An 18,281-nucleotide genomic window follows, 5' to 3' on the forward strand; every position below is an offset into this window, starting at 1 on the left:
CTACAGAATTCACCCATTTAAAAGTATACAATTCAGGATTTTAGCACTCACAGAGTTGTGCAACCATTAGCACAATGTTTGTTTAGGTTATTTTTGTTACCCTGAGGAGAAACCTCTTACCAATTAGCAGTAATTCCCTCTATTCCCCAGGCCCAGGTAACCAGTAATTGACTTCCTGTCTCTATAGATTTACCTATTCTGGACTTTTAATATAAATGGAAATCATACAAAATTTTGTGACTAGCTTCTTTCACTCGATGTAATGTTTTCAAGGTTCATCCATGCGATAGTGTGGATCAATGTTTCATTCATTTTTATTGCCAAATAACATTCTATAGTAAGAATATACCACATATCATTTATCTATTTATCAGTTGATGGGCATAGGTTGTTTCTGCATCTTGGCTATTATAAATAGTGCTGCTGTACAAATTTTTTTGTGGATGTATATTTTTATTTTTCTTCAGTATATACTAAGAATGGAACAGTTGGGTTATAAGGTAACACTATGTTTTACTTTTTGAGGAACCGCCATACTATTTTCTAAGTTGTTACATTGTTTACGTTTCTACCAGAAGTGCATGAGGGTTCCAACATCCCTGCCAACTCATGTTATTGTCTATTGTTTTTATTGTAGCCATTCTGGCTGGGTATGAAATGGTAGCTCACTGTGATTTTGATGTGTTTCCCTGGTGGCCAATGACGTCAAATATATATCTTCTCGTGGGCTCCCATTCTTTCTAAACATATGCCAGTTGAGCTTTTGTCCCCATCTCTCCACTGAGATAGCTCTTCCCAGGGCTATCAATGACCACACTGCTGCATCATAAGGTCATTTCTCAGTCCTCATCTTTCTGTACCTATCAGAAGCTTGTGACATAGGTGAAAACTCTGTCCATGAAACACTTCATATTCTTGGCTTCCAGGATAACACGTTATCTTTGTTTCCCTCCTTCATTCCTGGCTTCTCCTATTTATTTCCTTTTCTTGGTTTCTTCCCATCTCTGACTGCTAAATGTTAAATTTCCCCAAAGCTCAGTTCTAGATTTCTGTTTTCTTACTATAGACACTCATTCCCTACATCATCTCATCTAGGATCTACATAACCTCTTCTAGGATTATGACTTTAAATGATGATGACTCTCAATATTACATCTTCAGCCTGGATCTCTCCCCATATATCCAAAACACATTATTTAACATCACCACTTGGATGTCTAAAAGGCAAATCTGAACATGCCCAGAACTGAGCTCCTACTCTTTTTCCCCAAACCAGTCCCTTTCCTTCTTCAATTTATAGCAACTTACTCAGGCTTAAAAACTTGGAGCTGTTCTTGACTCTTCCTTCTCTCACATCTCATGTCCAAAACATCAAGAAATTTCTGTGGCTTACCTTTACAATATATCTAGAATTTGAACAGTTCTCACCACCCTGACTGCTACTACTCTGGTTCTAGCCAATATCATTTCTCACCTGGATTGTCAAACTAGCCTCCTAAAAGGTCCTCTTGTTTCTGCCCTCAACTCCCTGCAGTTAATTCTCACCATAACAAGCCAGAATGATCTTGTTAAAACCTAAGTCAGAATGTATTTCTTCTATGCTCATAAGCCTCTAATGGCTCTCCATTCTGCTCAAAGTAAAAGCCAAAGTCCTTTCTTTGACCTACCAGGCCACAAATTATCTGCCTTCTTCTTACCTTTCTGATCTCATTTCCTTCTAGTCCCTATTCTTCAATCACTGTCTTCAATTTCTGCATTCCTGTCCCTCTGACCTCCTTGCTGCCTGTCACAGACTCCATGTCTGTCCCTAGCTCAGGCTTTTGCACTTGCTATATCCTCTGCCCAAAGCACTCTGACCCCTGATAGCCATATGATTAGTTCTCCTACTTCCTTCATATCTTTACTCAGAAGTCACCTTGTCAGGGAAGCTTTCCTAATCGCCCATCTAAAATACCAGTCCCCCTCCCAGCATTGTATATCTTGCATGTCTGCTTTATCCTTTCTCATTACATACTATATAAAAGGGGTCTTCAAAAAGTTCGTGGAAAATGTGTATTATGATAAAACTATGCATGGATTGCAAAATTTTTTTGTACCAAAATAAACTTATACTAACTTGTTATAACATGCCTGAACAGGACCTAGTTTGAGGCACTAAGAAGGATAAGCCATCAGTTTGAAAAAGGACCTGATCACAACAACATGGATTCTGCTAAAATTGAAGCAAAAGCAACCATCAAATTTATGGTGAATGCTTGGATGGAAGAATGGTGAAATACTGATGCTTTACGGAAAGTTCATGGGGACAATGCCCCAAAGGAATCGGCAGATTACAAATGGATCATTTGTTTTAAGAAGGGATAAGACAATATTGAAGATGAAGCCCATAGTGGCAGACCATCCACATCAATTTGCAAGGAAAAAAATAAATTTATTTGTGCCCTAATTAAAGAGGATCAATGATTAATAGCATCAACAATAGCCAACACTATAGACATTCCAATCGGTGCATCTTACACAATTCTGACCAAAAAAATTACAGCTGAGCAAACTTTCTGCTCAATGGATGCCAAGACTGTTGTGCCCAGATCAGCTGCAGACAGGAGCTGAGCATTCAGTGGAAATTTTATACAAGTGGGATCAAGATTTTGAAGCATTTCTTCAAAGAATTGTAACAGAAAGCAAAACAAGGCTTTACCAGTATGATTCTGAAGGTGAAACATAATCAAAGTAATGAGGGCTGGCTGGTTAGCTCAGTTGGTTAGAGCATGGTGCTGGTAACACCAAAGTCCAGAGTTCAATCCCTATACTGGCCAGCCACCAAGCAAACAAAACAAAGTAATGGCTACCAAGAGGTGGAAGTGGTCCAGTCAAAGCAAAACCAAACTGGTCAATAACAAAGGTCATGGCAACAGTTTTGGGGGGAAGCTCAAGGCATTTTTCTTGTTAACTTTCTGGAGGGCCAAAGAATGATAACATCTGTTTATTATGAGAGTGTTCTGAGAAACTTAGCCAAAGCTTTAGCAGAAAAATGTACAGGAACACTTCACCAGAGTCTTTTTCCACCACGACAATGCTTCTGCTCATTCCTTTGATCAAACAAGGGCAAATCTGCAAGAGTTTTGATGGGAAATCATTAGGCATCCACCTTACAGTCCTGATTTGGTTCCTTGAGACTTCTTTCTGTTTCCCAGTATTAAAAAATACTTAAAGGGCACCCATTTTTCTTCAGTTAATAATGTGAAGAAGACTGCATTGACATGGTTAAATTCCCAGGACCCTCAGTTCTTTAGGGATGGACTAAGTGGCTGGTATCATCACTTACAAGGCTGTCTTGAACTTGCTAGAGCTCATGTTGAGATATAAAGTTTGCATTTTTTATTTTTATCTTTTAATTCCATTTTTCCACAAATCTTTTGAAGTCCCTGGTATTTTAATCATTGATCTTATTTATTTTCTGTCCCCCTAATTAGAATGTGAACTCCATGAGCATGAACTCTTAACTGTTTATTCATGGATATATCCCAAACCACCAGAAAAGCACTTAATGCATAATAGGTGCCCCATAAATATTTGTTGAATGAATGCTTTTGCTTGTAATATCCTCTCCCTAGAATGTTCTTCTTCCTCTTAAGGAAAATATATTTACCCATTCAGACAAAAATAAATACTACCTTCGCCCTACAGCTCCCCCAACTTTGTCAACCTTTCTTCCCTGTCAGAGTTGGTTGTTCCCTCTTCTGTGCTCCAAGAGCATATTATATTTAACCTCTGCCACTGTATTTAAAACATTGTTTTGTGACTTTCAGAATCTAATTTTCCCACAAGATAATGAGTTCCTGAAATGCAGAATCATCACCTTATTATTATTTTTTATCATCCCTGGAGCCTGGCCTGTAGTAAAATTTAATAAAAGTGTTAAATGAATCATCAAACATACCCTCTCTTCCTTCCACTCCCTCCCTCTCCTTTTCACCCCTTACCACTACCCAAAATGCCAGCTAACTCCTCCACTCCCAAATTACCCATGACCCCCACTCTGACCAGACCTTATAGGCAATGTCTATTCCTTGTCCCAGATTCTCCCCCTTTACCCTCTAACCCCCTTATCAGTTGGCTACTCCCTTAAACATTTGCTAAGTAAGATAACATGACAAATGAATTAGTGTCAATATTTTAGTAAAAGTTAATGAACTGACTATTGAATATTAGATTTTAAAGTTGCTACATATTTTTTAATCCAGGCAACTAAACAACAAAGTGCGTTAAGAAGAAAATTTGAAGGCAGAAGGACCCAAGTAGGCCCTTTGAAGGTTGCCTGATTGCTGTGATTTGGAAGGTTTTGACCTCAAGTTGAATTAATCTATAAGCATACTTCCTGGTAACAGAAAGAGAATTTTTTGAGAAGACAATAGGGGAGAAGAGCACGGATATACTGGACATCTGAGGAGAAGAAGAGGTTGTTCCACCAAAGGGATGAAGTAGAAAGCTAGGTGACATCAACACCAAAGACAGTCCTGGGGAGACCCTCGATTCCCTGCCAGCTACTCCACTCTGCCCATCACTAGGATCAATCCCAAGGGGAAAACATGATCCATGATCCAAATAATTCAATATAAAAATGACCCAGCAGAAAAAAAAAGTCACACAATATGAATCATGTGACAATGCTTTGAAGACCAGAATGCACTATTCATTCATCAACAAACATTCACTGAGCCCCGCTAGGCAAAAGCATCTCCAGACAAATAATGGACATTGCATGTGTGCTCTGTGAAAGAATTTGGCACCAGGGCTACAAAGATGAGTAAAATTAATCTCTGGTCTAAAAGGAACCTAAAATATAGTAAAGAAAAAATCATTGCCAGTACTAGGATAAGTACTAGATCATAGAACTATGAATGCACTGTAGTACAAGGCAACATTCAGATCTCGTTAGGTAGCTCTGGCTGCATAAGAAGTTGTCACATAGTAATACTTAAAGTAGGTTTTGAAAGATGAGTAGGGTTTTTAGTAATATGATATGGCTGGATCATAAGGTTAGTGAAGGTGTGTGGTGATAGATGAGATTTAAGAGGTCAAGTTATGAAGGAAATTGAATGCCATGTTAAAAAGTTGGACTTTGTCTTTTTAGACAATGATTAGCCATTTAAGAATTCTAAGCAAGGGACTAACATGTTTTAAAATTTTATTTTTGAAAGATGGTTCTGGCAATAGTGTGGTGAATGAATTTGGAGGGTGATAAAAACTGGACTCAGCAAAAACAATTTGTTGACAATGGCATTTTCCAAATGGAAGTGGATGAGAATCTAAATTAGGGAACAATAGTAAAGATGGGTAAGAATGGACTGGTACAAGAGACAGGAGACAGTCAAAAAGCTTCATGACCAATTGGTGATGATAGGGAGGAACCGTTGATGGCAAGGTCCATTGTTTTAGCTGATCTAGTGGATTTGCTGATGTGGGTAACACAGAATGCAGAGAAAGTTGCTGTTATAAATTTGTGCTGGGGCATGTTGAGTTGATGTTCCTGAGATATCAAGGTGGAGGTTTGAAAGGCAAATAGCATATGGACAGTCAATCAGGTGATTGATCTAATTGGAAGGTATAAACTTGGAAATCACCTCAACGTATAGTGTTATGTGGAAACCATGGCTATAGATAGTTGTCCCAAGGGAGCATGTTAAGACACAACCAGATACAATGTGTCCAAATGTGAAGACTGACTGAAAACAGGAACCCATGCAAGAGAGTATCTGGAGACAAAAGAGGGGAATACAGAGTGCCCATGACAAAAAGGGAAGAGTTTTTCAATGAAGAGGATCAAACACATAAACCAAGAAAGGTGAAGTGATAGGGACCAGGTGAGGCAAGGAAGGTATCCCCAGGAACAAGACTCCAAGTGGCACTCACTCTGTAAGTTGTGCAAGAGCGGGGTCAGCACCTGAGCCGGGGCACCGCCTTAAATTTTTCAGCTAGATGCTTCACTTGCCCCACCTTAGTCCTGCCCATGATGAAGGGTAAAGGCGAGGGGAAGAAGTAGAGTCAGCAGGTATAGTTTGACTGCACTGACCCGGGCTGCACACCCTTTTCTTCCATAAATCACCCTGAAAGGGTAGGCTTAAGCCACCATGTTTTGTCTCATATGAACCTCAACATAGGCCACATTTGACCACCCAAGCCTGGGCACATGATCCAAAGACAGCTAATCCTAAACTCCCAGCATTCTGGGATAACCATATTTCCTCTCCTGAGACTGTGAGCAAGGAAATGCTACAGGAATTTATTAAATGGCAACAGAAGAAAAACTGAAGGAAGATTATCTTTTAGAGGCTAGAATAGCCATAATGGACCAGATGTAGGCTAACGTTATGAGAAGATGAGTTCTAAGTAAGCTTTCCTTCTTCGGTAGAAAGAAAACGGAATCGAGTAGGAAAGAGAAGTGAGGCTCTACAAGGAGGTTTAAGAGGGTAGGTACTACAACCTTCTCACCCCAGAGAGCCTGTTTGTTTCCTCTGCAAACACTTTTACAATAAGCTCCTTTTCTCCTTAAGTTAATTTGAGTTGAGTGTCCCTCTTCCTTGTAATCAAACTAAAGTTATTCTTAAAGGAAGCTTGTCTGGGCAACAGAAGCAAAAATAGACCAATGAGATTGCATTGAATTAAAAAGCTCTGGCACAGCATAGGAAGTAATTGGCAGAGTGAAAAGGCAACCTATGGAATAAGAGAAAATATTTGCAAGCAATATATCTGATAAGGGGTTAATATCTAAAATACATAAGGATCTCAAACAACTCGATAGCAAGAAAACACATAATTTGATTTGAAAATAGACATTTCTCCAAAGAAGACATACAAATGGCCAACAGGTATATGAAAAATGGTAAACATCACTAATTGTTAGGCAAATGCAAACTGAAACCACAATGAGATATCAGCTCACCACTGTTAGGATAGTTATTATCAAGAAGACAAGAGATAACAAATGTTGGCAAGGAGATACACTTGTCCACTGTTAGTGCGAGTGTAGATTGGTACAGCCATTATGAAAAACAGTATGGAAGTTCATCAAAAAATTTAAAATACAACTACCACGTGATCCAGCAATTCCATTTCTGGGTATACATCGAAAGGAAACGAAATCTGTATGTCAAAGACATATGTTCACCCCCATGTTCACTGCAGCGTTATTCACAATAGCCAAGCTATATAATCAGCCTAAGTGTCCATCTAGAGATGAAGAGATAAAAAATACGTAGTATATATACACCATATAATGTTTAGCCTTTAGAAAGAAGGAAATCCTGTCATTTGCAACAACATGGATGAACCCGGAGGACATTATGTTAAGTGGGATAAGCCAGGCACAGAAAGACAAATACTGCATGATCTTACTTACATATGCAGTCATGAAATCTAAAAAAGTGGAAGTCACAGAAGCAGAGTAGAATGGCAGTTGACAGAAATTGGGTGGGCAGTGAGGAGTGGGGAGATTTGGAAGATGTTATCAAAGAATTCAAAATTTTATTTAGGAAAAATAAGTTCAGGAGATCTAATGTACAACATGGTGACTATAGTTAATTATAAGGTATTGTATACTTGAAAATTGCTAAGAGAATAGATTTTAAATATTCTCACCACAATGCATATGTTAATTAGCTTGATTTAGCTATTCCACAACGTATACATATATCAAATGTTCACGTTGCATACCATAAATATATACATATATAACTTTTGTCAATTTAAATAATAATAAAAAATAAAATAAAAATTTTTTAAAGGAAGATTGTCTGTGAAACAAAGGAAAAAGCTCAGGCAGTAGCAAAACTAGGGTTATTTAAAACAAGAGCCATTTGATGTATACATCATGGAATGGAGTAATCTGAAATTGAGCATAACCTTACATCTTTGCACCTTACAAAGAGCTCTACATTGATCACTTTGCCTTATTCACCAGATTTTTTTCATACCATTACACCAAGTTTCAATAGAATTTGGGAGCATCAAAATTGAATTCATTAGCAGACGAAGTGGAACAACGGTATTATAAGCACAGCCTCATGAACTGCCCAGTGCCCCCACTGCCTGTCCGTGGAGGCCAACAGCTAATTCAGAAGGAGGCTCAGAGTGCTGTGAAAACTTTTATAGCAATAGCAGCATTGGAGGCTTATATAAGAATGTGGGTACATTTTGCCACTTACTATGGAGATGTACAGCATCATTCAAAGATTGAGAGCATTTTTTGAACCCTTCTCTCAGTCAATGCTGGAAGTCAATCTGCTGGTTCAGAACATATTACTTGATGCAAACCAGGGAGCAGTACCACGAGTACTAGCAGATGGGCACAGAGGCCAGCCACTTGGCCCCTCACTGACTGGACATGTGGGTGCCCTGTGCATTCTCAGGTCTCTGATGGCTGGCCATGGGTAGAAAAAGCACTGTCACATAGTACCTAATCCAGTGCTCTAAAAGCACCTCCATAGTGCCCAGCAATGTCTCTTCTGTGTCACCCTTAAAGAAATCTCTGTCCCAGGCCTGTGAACAACCCTCCCTGGCTGAAGCTGAGTGGAGCAGAGAGGAGTCTGAGGTCTCCTTTCTGGTGTATTTGTCTGTGAAGCAAAGTGAGCATCTGTAAATGAGGCAGCCGGGGTGATGGGTGCACAGGGCTCATTATACTATTCTGTCCACTTCTGTGATGTTTGCAATCTTCTGTAACAAAACATTCAAAGTGAAAGAAAAGGCAGCTTCTTCACTATGTAATTTTAGGGTTTTAGAAAAGGGAACTTCGTCCTCCAAATATTTTCCTCCACTTCCTAGTCAATGTTTTTTGTTTCACAGTTGGAAGTAAGACTGGAAATATGCATGCAAATAGAAGTGACTAGTGACTAAAACTCACACTCAGACAGAAACTAGACAGCAGACCCTTCCCAGGAGGGAAGAGCAGGCTACCAGGCACCGGCAGGGAGAGAGTGAACCACCGAGGAAGGGACATGGAGAGGAGAAATGGGACCCTCGAAGACATGTTTTATTGACTCCACAGTCTGGCCATCTCTCTGCCTCAAAGGTGTTCTTTGGGAGAAACCCTGTGCTTACTGAGATCCTCTCTTCTCCCGCAAGCTCGCAATCCTGCCCCATTCCTGACATAATTACCCCAGGCTGGAGAGACACAGTCCCTCACTGGCTTTTGACCCCTGCCCCCTTAATAATATTAGACCATAAAGTTGCTTAGCACAGAGGAGTTTCCATGACGACCACATCCCTATCTCTGTACGGGTGCCAGCACTGAGACCCAGGGCTCAGGCACATGGCAAAAGGACAGCTTGCAAGGAACAATGCAGGGAGCCGACTGCAGATTCTTTTCATGCCTAATTACCCATGAGCACATGGCACAATGGCTTATTTAACTGTGCCTTGGCTTGGAATGGAGACACGTTCTTGTTCCAGTTGGAAAGGATTCCAGCTCTGGCCATTGCCTCCACTGCAGGGAGGGGCAGGAGGAGAAGAAGAGTGAACTATTGAAATGCACAGGCCTTGTCTTCTTAATTATTTTGCATTTGGCCATCTTTTCTTGTCTCCAAAGCTAATTGTTCCAAGTCAGGAGAATTGTTCCTCCTCAGGTTTAGCTGCGAGCTAAATGCTGACAAACAGTGTTGGGAACAACTGTTTCCCATGCCTACCTAGGCGGTAGAACGTCGTTCTTTGTCAGAACTGACTCAGCCAGTCAGAGGGTGGAATGGCTTATTAAATCCCCAGGATGTGTAAGGTAACGTTGCTGGCTGCCTTCACACTTCCCTCGCATAGACTTCAGGTCTCCCCTTTGGAATTTTGCAGACTGTGGAAAAACAGTCTTGCCAGGACCAGGCGGTAAGGTGAGCCTGGGCAGAAGAGAAAGAACAGAGATGGAGGCAAAGAAGACTGTCTACTCTCACCAGGCTCAAGGCTGTGCCACCTTCTCCCAGAGTGATCTCATGACTAACCAAATGTGCTTTTTACTCATCAAAGATGGCAAGAGAGCAAATGAGATTGCTGCCTTATAAAAATTAGGAGGGTGAGTGGTTTTCAGAGACTGATGCCCTTAGTTCTTTGTTGGGTGCTCTGCCATGGCAGCCAAATACATGAGCTATAAATTATATGAAGAATAATATATCCTTTTACTGATTGCCAAGGCTGCATCCAAATCAACTCAGATAACATTGCTTTAACCATCTGTCTGCAACCCTGCTCCAGTTCTGACCCCTATCACTTTCCTCCCAATGTGATTTACTATTTATCGTCTGATTCAAATAATCACAGACAGAGAGTCAAAAGCTTTCCAACTGTCCTTCCTGGCTCAGCAAACCCCAGTGGGCCCAGCTGTCCTCCCTCTGCCTATTTCTGTCTTAGCACTGAATGCACTGAAATATATGATTTTGGAACCCATCATTCTGGGAAGGCCCAGAGCACCCTCTCTTCATTAAGGTAAAAAGAAATTCACTGGTGGGGGGACCACTGGCATCTTTGCAAAGCTCAGTGGTGGCCATCCTCTGTAGAACAGGGTTGACAGGCGATGTAGCCATGAAATTGAACATCTTAATATTATGCGGAGTTCTAAGTAAGATCCAGAGTAAGATAAGGTTCTGCTGCAGTTCCGGGCTCCAATTCAGACTGTCTTACCACTCAGGCCTAGATCCAAAGGTATTGAAGGTATTGGAGATGGATAAAGATGCTATGGAATTGCAAGCCCCACTAGGAGACTCACAGCACAGATCTGTGGTTCTGGAGGAAAACCATGCCTTTTTCTGCAGCAGAAAATTACTCCTGTTTGAAAAGAAGCTCACGGGTGAATGCATGACAATGGGATACCATATGACTATGTGATTAAGGCTGGCCATTACTTAATCAACTGATTCATAAGATCAGGTGGCCAAAGGAGAAATTTCTATGTAATAGAAACTGTGCATCAGGCCTGGAGAACCCCAGAAGGTCAATGCCATAAGCGTGGCTGGATTTCCACATCCCCTTCCTGTTTCTCCCGTAACTCACACCTGTGAAGAAGGAAAAATAGTTCGAGCCTGGTGAGAAAATGGCTCCACACCATATTTGGTACTAGCAAAATTGGACTGCTGATACCTTACAGCCTCAATCAAGAGTGACACTCAAGGACATTGGAGAAGAAAAATTCTCACAGAAGCCACAACTTTAAGTAGTACACTGGGCCATTCAGTTCATATGGTGGAAAGTCTGGGGTCTACATAAATATCTATGACTCCTGAGAAGTGACAAATTACTTGGCTGAAAGGAACATGATTGGAATATTTGTGTATTAGTTTGCTGTGGTTCCTATAACAAATTACCACAGGCTCCATGACTTAAAAGCAACAGAAATTTATTCTCTCACAGTTCTGGAGACCAGAAGCCTGAAATCAGTATCACTGGGCTGAAGGCAAGGTGCTGGAGACTAGCAGGGGAATCCATTCCTCGCCTCTTCCAGCTTCTGCTGGCTGCTGGCATGCGGTGGCCTTTGGCCACATCACTCCAATCTGTCCCCATCTTCACATCACCTTCTCATCGGTGTCTGTCATTTCTCCCACAACCACTTCTTCTAAGGACACTGTAATTTTATTTAGGGTTCACCTGGCTAATCCAGAATAATCTCCCTGTCTCAAGATCCTTCACTTAATCACATCTGAAAAGGCCACTTTTCCAAATAAGGTGATATTTACAGGTTCCAGAGATTAGGACCTGATATCTTTAGGGGCCATTCTCAGCCTACCACAATTTGGGACGGGTAGATCTTGCGAAGAGGTTTGTGAGTGAATCTGCAGAAATGGGCACAAAAAGTGAGGATCTCTGTGTCTCATGTTAATGTCCATCAACGTGTATTCACCTCAGCAAAGGTTCTCAGTCCCCAGGGAGACCTTCTGTGGATGCCAGCCAGCCTCTCTTCTTGGGCTGGTTGAAGGCCAGGAGCTGAGTGGCTGTGATGACAGAGGTGGAGTCTCACCTGGTCACAGCAGCACCAGCTCCCTTTCACCAAGATGCTGCCCAATCTGCCAGCAGCAGAGACTGGTTCTAATCACTTGATGTGGTTCCATTCCTCTAAGACAGTGCTTCTTAAGCTGTCTTTGATGAGTAGCCAGGTTTCGTGTTTTTTTTAACTTCCAAATATTATGGGAAATACTTTTATAGAACACAATGAAATAATGTATTAGAAAAATGACCAGATGCTTGTATGTTGCAGCAATGACAAATTTCTTTTTTTTTTTAAAGTTTTTTTGAGAGTTCAAGAGTTTATTCCTATACTTTTTAGTAAACTTGTTTTATTCAAAATATTTTAACATTTACTTGTACATCTTTGTGGGGTCCAGTGTGTTGTTTCAATGCATGTATATGCTGCACAATGATTCACTTTAGGGTAGACAGCATAGTTTTATACCCGTTAGTCCACCACTTCTCCTCCCCACAGCCCCCTCCTCTCCCGGCATCTGGTAACTATTATTCTGCTCTCTATTCTATGAGAACCACTTTCATTTTTAGATTCCACATATGGGTGAGACTGTGTAGTATTTGTCTTTCTGGGCTTGACTTGCTTCACTTAACATGATGGTTTCCAGTTCCATCCATGTTGCCGTAAATGATAGGATATCATTTCTTTTTATAGCTGAATAGTATTCCATTGTGTATCTATACCACAGGGGGTTTTTTTTATCCATTCATCTGCTGATGGACATTTAGGTTGATTTCTTCTCTGGGCTGTTGTGAATAGTGCTGTGATGAACATGGAAGTGAAGATGTCTTTTCAATATATTGATTTCATTTCCTTTGGCTATATACCCAGTAGTGGGATGGCTGATTCATAGGGTGGATCTATTTTTAGTTCTCTGAGGAACCTCCAAACTGTTTTCCACAGTGGCTGTACTAGTTTACATTCCCATCACCAGTGTAGGAGGGTTCCTTTTTCTCCACATCATGGCCAGCATTTGCTATTTTCTGTCTTATTGATAATAGCCTTTCTACCTGGAGTAAGATGATATCTCGTTATGGTGTTAATTTGCACTTCTCTGATGATGAGTGATGTTGAGTATTTTTTCATGTGCCTGTTGGCATTTGTATGTCTTCTCTTGAGAAATGTCTGTTCAGATCCTTTGCCCATTTTTTAGTTGTTTGTTTCTTTGTTTGTTTGGCTTTTGAGTTGTTTGAGTTCCCTATATATTCTAGATATTAGCCCCTTGTCTGATGTGTAGTTTGCAAACACTTTCTCCCATTCTGTAGGTTGTCTCTTCACTTTGTTGATAGTGTCTCTCACTGTGCAGAACCTTTTTAGTTTACAATTTCTAGACTCACCTCAGACTGGTAACAGTGTGCAGACCAGCCCAGTGTAGCACTGATCTAGAAAATTATCTACTACCTGTTGGCAGATTGAGTACCGTTTGCAGCCTGAAGGGGGGGTAATTTTTCTTTATCCAAGGTTGTATCTATTAGAAAATTAGCTTTCCTCCCCTGCCCATGCCAACATGGCTTTCCCCAGCACCACAATCCACATGCCTAATCTGTTGACATGATATGACACTCAAAGTTGCTTACAGTCAAGGAGGTACAGCAATGTATATATGAGCAGGGATCCACTGGTGTTACCATGTGCCCCATCACCCATAGGCAACCAGCCAAACAGAAAAATGCAATGGGCTGTGTCTGTAAAAGCTAGCGTATATGAAACTTGGCAGCAAAGGATAGTGGCAAGATTGAACCTTCTCGGAATGACTGCCGGTGACCTACTTGCAGAATTTGTGCTTCCTCTTCCTGCATCATTAGACTCTGCCAGATCAGAGATCCTGGCTCCTGGAAGGGAGTGCTTCCACCAGGAGTTTTACTGAATTGAAAGCAGGGACAGCCTGCTAAGTCAGTTTTTGCTCCTCCTCCCGGTGGACCAAAAGTGAAAGAAAAGAATTACTGTACTCCTGGCGGTAATTAAACCTGATTACTATGAAAAGCTAGGGTTGCTGCTCCACAGTGAGGGCAGGGAGTCTGAAGAATTCCCTGGAAGCTGGGGAGCCACGGAGACTTTTCTCTGTGCTTCATGCCCAGTGGTAAGAGCAAATGAGCGACTGCAGCAACCACAACTAAAAAGGGAGAGTCAGTTTAGGCTGCAAACCCCTCAGGGGTGGAAATCTAGACTACTCCACCAGACGGAGAACTCAGCAGCTGAAGTGTTGTCTGATGGGGGGTGGGGGGGATGTAAAATGGCTGCAGAAGAGAGAAGGTGATTATCCAGGATGGCCTGGGGACCAGATGCAGCTTATTTCCACAATTTTCTTGTTGTCAGGCTTATCCCAAATTGCTGCTGGCCACCATCCTAAATGGGACTCTGGGATTGACTGGACTTGTACCTGCCCTATCAGAAAATGAGCGAGGGCAGGTTGTTCTCACAGTGACGAAGGCACCACATTGTAATACTGAGCCAGATATAATAGGGAGGTACACGTGTTAGACTATTAGATACTTATATTGTGCCATCTCAGATCCTCTCAGCCTCATCAGTGTTGGGGACCCTCAGCCACTTGTCCCACTCCACTTGCCACCGCAACAACAAGTCCTGTTTCAGTTCACTTAATTCCAAGCAGCAGACACCTGGGTAACATGTCCTCATATTGGCACATCCTCTTTATCTGCCTCGGCCCTCTTTTCCTTCACTCCTTCTTCCCTGAGAGTACATACCTTAATAACGTGGCAGCTCATAAGCTCTTGCCTCGGCCTCTGTGTAGCCAAAGGTATCTCCCGGTGACTTGCAGAGTTCGTGTTATCACTGCCCTTCTCCCTAGGTGGGTCTCTAATTATTTCTACCATATCATAGAGCATGTGCTTCCTGCTGAAGATGAACACCTTGCTTTACTTTAGCTCATCAAACAATTAAAGAATTTCTAGACAGATTGAATCTGGAAGTCAGGTAGAAAGAGTTTAAGGAGGCAGAGAGCAATCACAAAGGTCAAGAGGTTGAGGAGGAGAAAGTGAAAGGAAAAAACTCTATCATTGGAAAAATGCAATGAGTAGGAAGGTCTTCCCACTGACTCTGAATTGAGGCTTGAAGAAGATGCAACGTTGCATCAAATATGCGACAATTCCATAGAAAAGTAGAGGACTTAGGGAAATAGCAATACTGAGGAGTCTGTATCTTTAGCGAGAAAAGATTTGTTAGAGGGAATCTCTTTTAAGATGCACAAAGAAACTTTATTTAAGTCTTCTATGGTAATAGACAAGCATACGATTTTCTTAGAGAGCATGTTTAAGATGTGATGAGATCCCTTGCCAAATTCACTAAAACCACCACCAACTTTTCTCCTATCTAGTTGACACATATGAAAATAAATGTACCATTGGAAGAATTTGGAAATTCCTCTAGAGGAGCATTCATAAAGTGAGTTCCATAGAATACCAGTTCTGTGAGCTGTTAATAGGTATTTACAGGAATAAAACACTTCACGGTCAAATAAGCTTGGAAATTTTTAGGTTATATAGAGTTAGAGCTGTGTATCTTAGGTATTCTCTGATCCTTTGGTATTTGTGTTGTGAATCTCCAAGGAAGGGATACTGAATATATTAGTTTCTAAACTTATTTGACAATGGAACCATTTTTTTCACAGCCTATTGTGTGAACGTAGTCTTCCAGCTAACTTAACTTAAGAAATGGTGCTTTACAGAATATAATCTCATGTAGGAAACTGAAAGATTTAAGAACATAAAGGATGTTGGTGAATTATTTTTCTAGCTGTAAGAGAAAAGAGGTTATGGGATAGTTCTTTATACAGATAATACAAGAAATAAAATTTGGCTTTCTATATTAATCTTTAATAGGATTTGGATTTCATTTTATATACCAATAGTCTCCAAAGTGCAGTGTATATATCCCATGGTACTCAAGGCAATTCATTCAAATGTTTGGTAAAAAATATTAGAAGTAATTTATATACATATTTTTATATTGTCAGCTTTTTATTCATAGTTTTATGTTTGTTTTTTAAGGCACATAAAATATTAATATAGTAGTACATGTATATACTTTATAAAATGCATATATGTATACACATAAAATCTAAAGTTTACTGCCTTAGGTTGAATGTCCCCCCAAAACTTAATCCCCACTATAACTGTTGAGGGTGGGAAATCCTGTTATGGTAATTGAAAGGTAGGGCTTTGAAGAGGTGATTAAGTTGATGGATTATTAATGGTGGTCACAGGCATGGTTCTGAAGGCTCTAAAAGGAGAGCACAAGGGAGTCTCTCTGCTTCAGCCACCACACAATGTGATACCCTGTGTCACTGATGTCCCACCAAGGAAGGCCTTCACCAAATGTGTTCCCTGGACTTTGGACTTGCCAGTCTCAGAAACTGTAAGCAACAAATTTTGTTTCATTTGTAAGTCACCCAGTTTCAGTATTTAAGTATAAAAGCAACAGAAGCAGACTAATATAATTAGTTTACTGTTGGCATGCATAATCACAAAGGTTCAACACTGATGCTCTAAACAGTGAGAAACAGCTAAAGGTTTTTAGCAGGAAAGTGATATATGATGAGAGGTATGCTTCAGGAAGATTAGAAAAATTATAATAATGGAGAAAACTTTTTGGAGATATTGCAATAATTAGGAGCACCTAATCTCCTTTTTTATAGTTATTTCTTATTTCCATTTTCATGTTTTATTGCACTGGCTAGAACTTTTTGGAAAATGCGAATTTTCAGTAGTGTTAGCAGGCATCTTTGTTTTATTCCTAACTTTCATGAGAATGCTGCTGGTGTGTCACCAAGAAGTACAGAATTAAAAGTAAATTCAGAACAAGGGTTCTTTATGGGATTGTGAAAAGTACAGTCTTACTATTTTTCGAAAGAGCAAACAAAAAAATGAAAATAAGCAAAAGTCAAAGAAATAATTTGTGAAAGCCTTGGAGGATTTATAGAAAGGTGTTGTATATTAATTGAAGAAACTGACTGCATGCCAGATGAATAAATTACTTTAAGAAAACAGAGCAAAACTTTACATAGTTATTTACTGGCAATTCTTTAAATTACAAAGAAAAAGAAAATATTCCTTTAATCCTCATGTAGGAAAAATAAAATAAAAAGGATTAAAAAGTCAGTGAAGTCTCTGACATCTCAGGAATTCTAAACACCAATTTAACATCTATAAGAATTTGAAAGAAAAATATTTTGACGTAAAAATGTTATTTCATTCAAAACACCTCTCATGTGTAAAGCCAGGCAGGCAGCAGCTGAAATCTTAGTCCAACTCATGTCTTCTCATCCTAACTAAAAAGGCCAAGTCCTTAACCCAGGCCAAGCAAAACATAGTACCCTGTCCCTATGACTATGGTGACTGGATACATGATCTAAACTCCGTCAGTCAGAATCCTCCCCTCCCCTGGAATTTTATCCATCAAAGTTGGAAGAAAGAATCTCTTGCTTCTGCAGTCATACAACTAAAATAATACAAACTTGGAATTGCTGGTGTCAATGTTCCCACCAAATTGGGGGGAAAATGTCCATCTGTAATATAAAGAGAGACAGAGACAGAGACAGAGTGTGGGAGAGAGGAACACAGTGGGGTGGGGAGGAAGGGAGACAAAACCAAGTAGAAAGAAGCAGAGATGAGAAAAAAGAGAAAGATCATCTTGACAAAGGCTGAAGCTTTGATTTCACTCCCTGGCTTAGGAGCTGCCTGCCCTGAGATCTCTTCCTTCTGTTCTGGAGTTTTGACAATATTTTTCCAACAAACCCCTTAGTTTTAGATTTTCTTTTATTTGTTTTTTCCTAAGTTGAATTGAGCTGAGTTCATTCAATGGCAAGCTACCACATAGAGAACTGCTACCAGGATTAGATATTACAAGTGACAGACCCTAAAATATGGAATTGCTCAAGTTAAAATCAGGTAGTGGTCATCTTTTATGTAAGATGACTAATCTTTTTTTTTTTTTTAATTTTCTCACTTCTCTACTTCCACATAGTATCAATATAACCTAGGTTGAAAGGTCCTATCTTACTATAAAATTGTTCTTATTGCATATTCCATTTCTTATTTCTTTATATTTGCGTCTAGTATCATAATAGCAATCCTTGTTATGTAGCTAAGTTACTGATTTCCTGTGTAACCTTTTGTGTCTTGAGGATTAATTAAACAATGCCCCCTCCAAAGCCGCTGTCGTAGGAGGCCTGCCACTGTTCTCTGTGGGGCGAGGCTACAAACAAGCGTCAGTCCAAACTAGCTGGATCTGAATCAGAGAGGAATAGCAAGGCAGAGAGATACGACTTTAT

Source organism: Cynocephalus volans, chromosome 4 (genome assembly GCF_027409185.1).
Source record: "Cynocephalus volans isolate mCynVol1 chromosome 4, mCynVol1.pri, whole genome shotgun sequence".
Taxonomy (NCBI): Eukaryota; Metazoa; Chordata; class Mammalia; order Dermoptera; family Cynocephalidae; genus Cynocephalus; species Cynocephalus volans.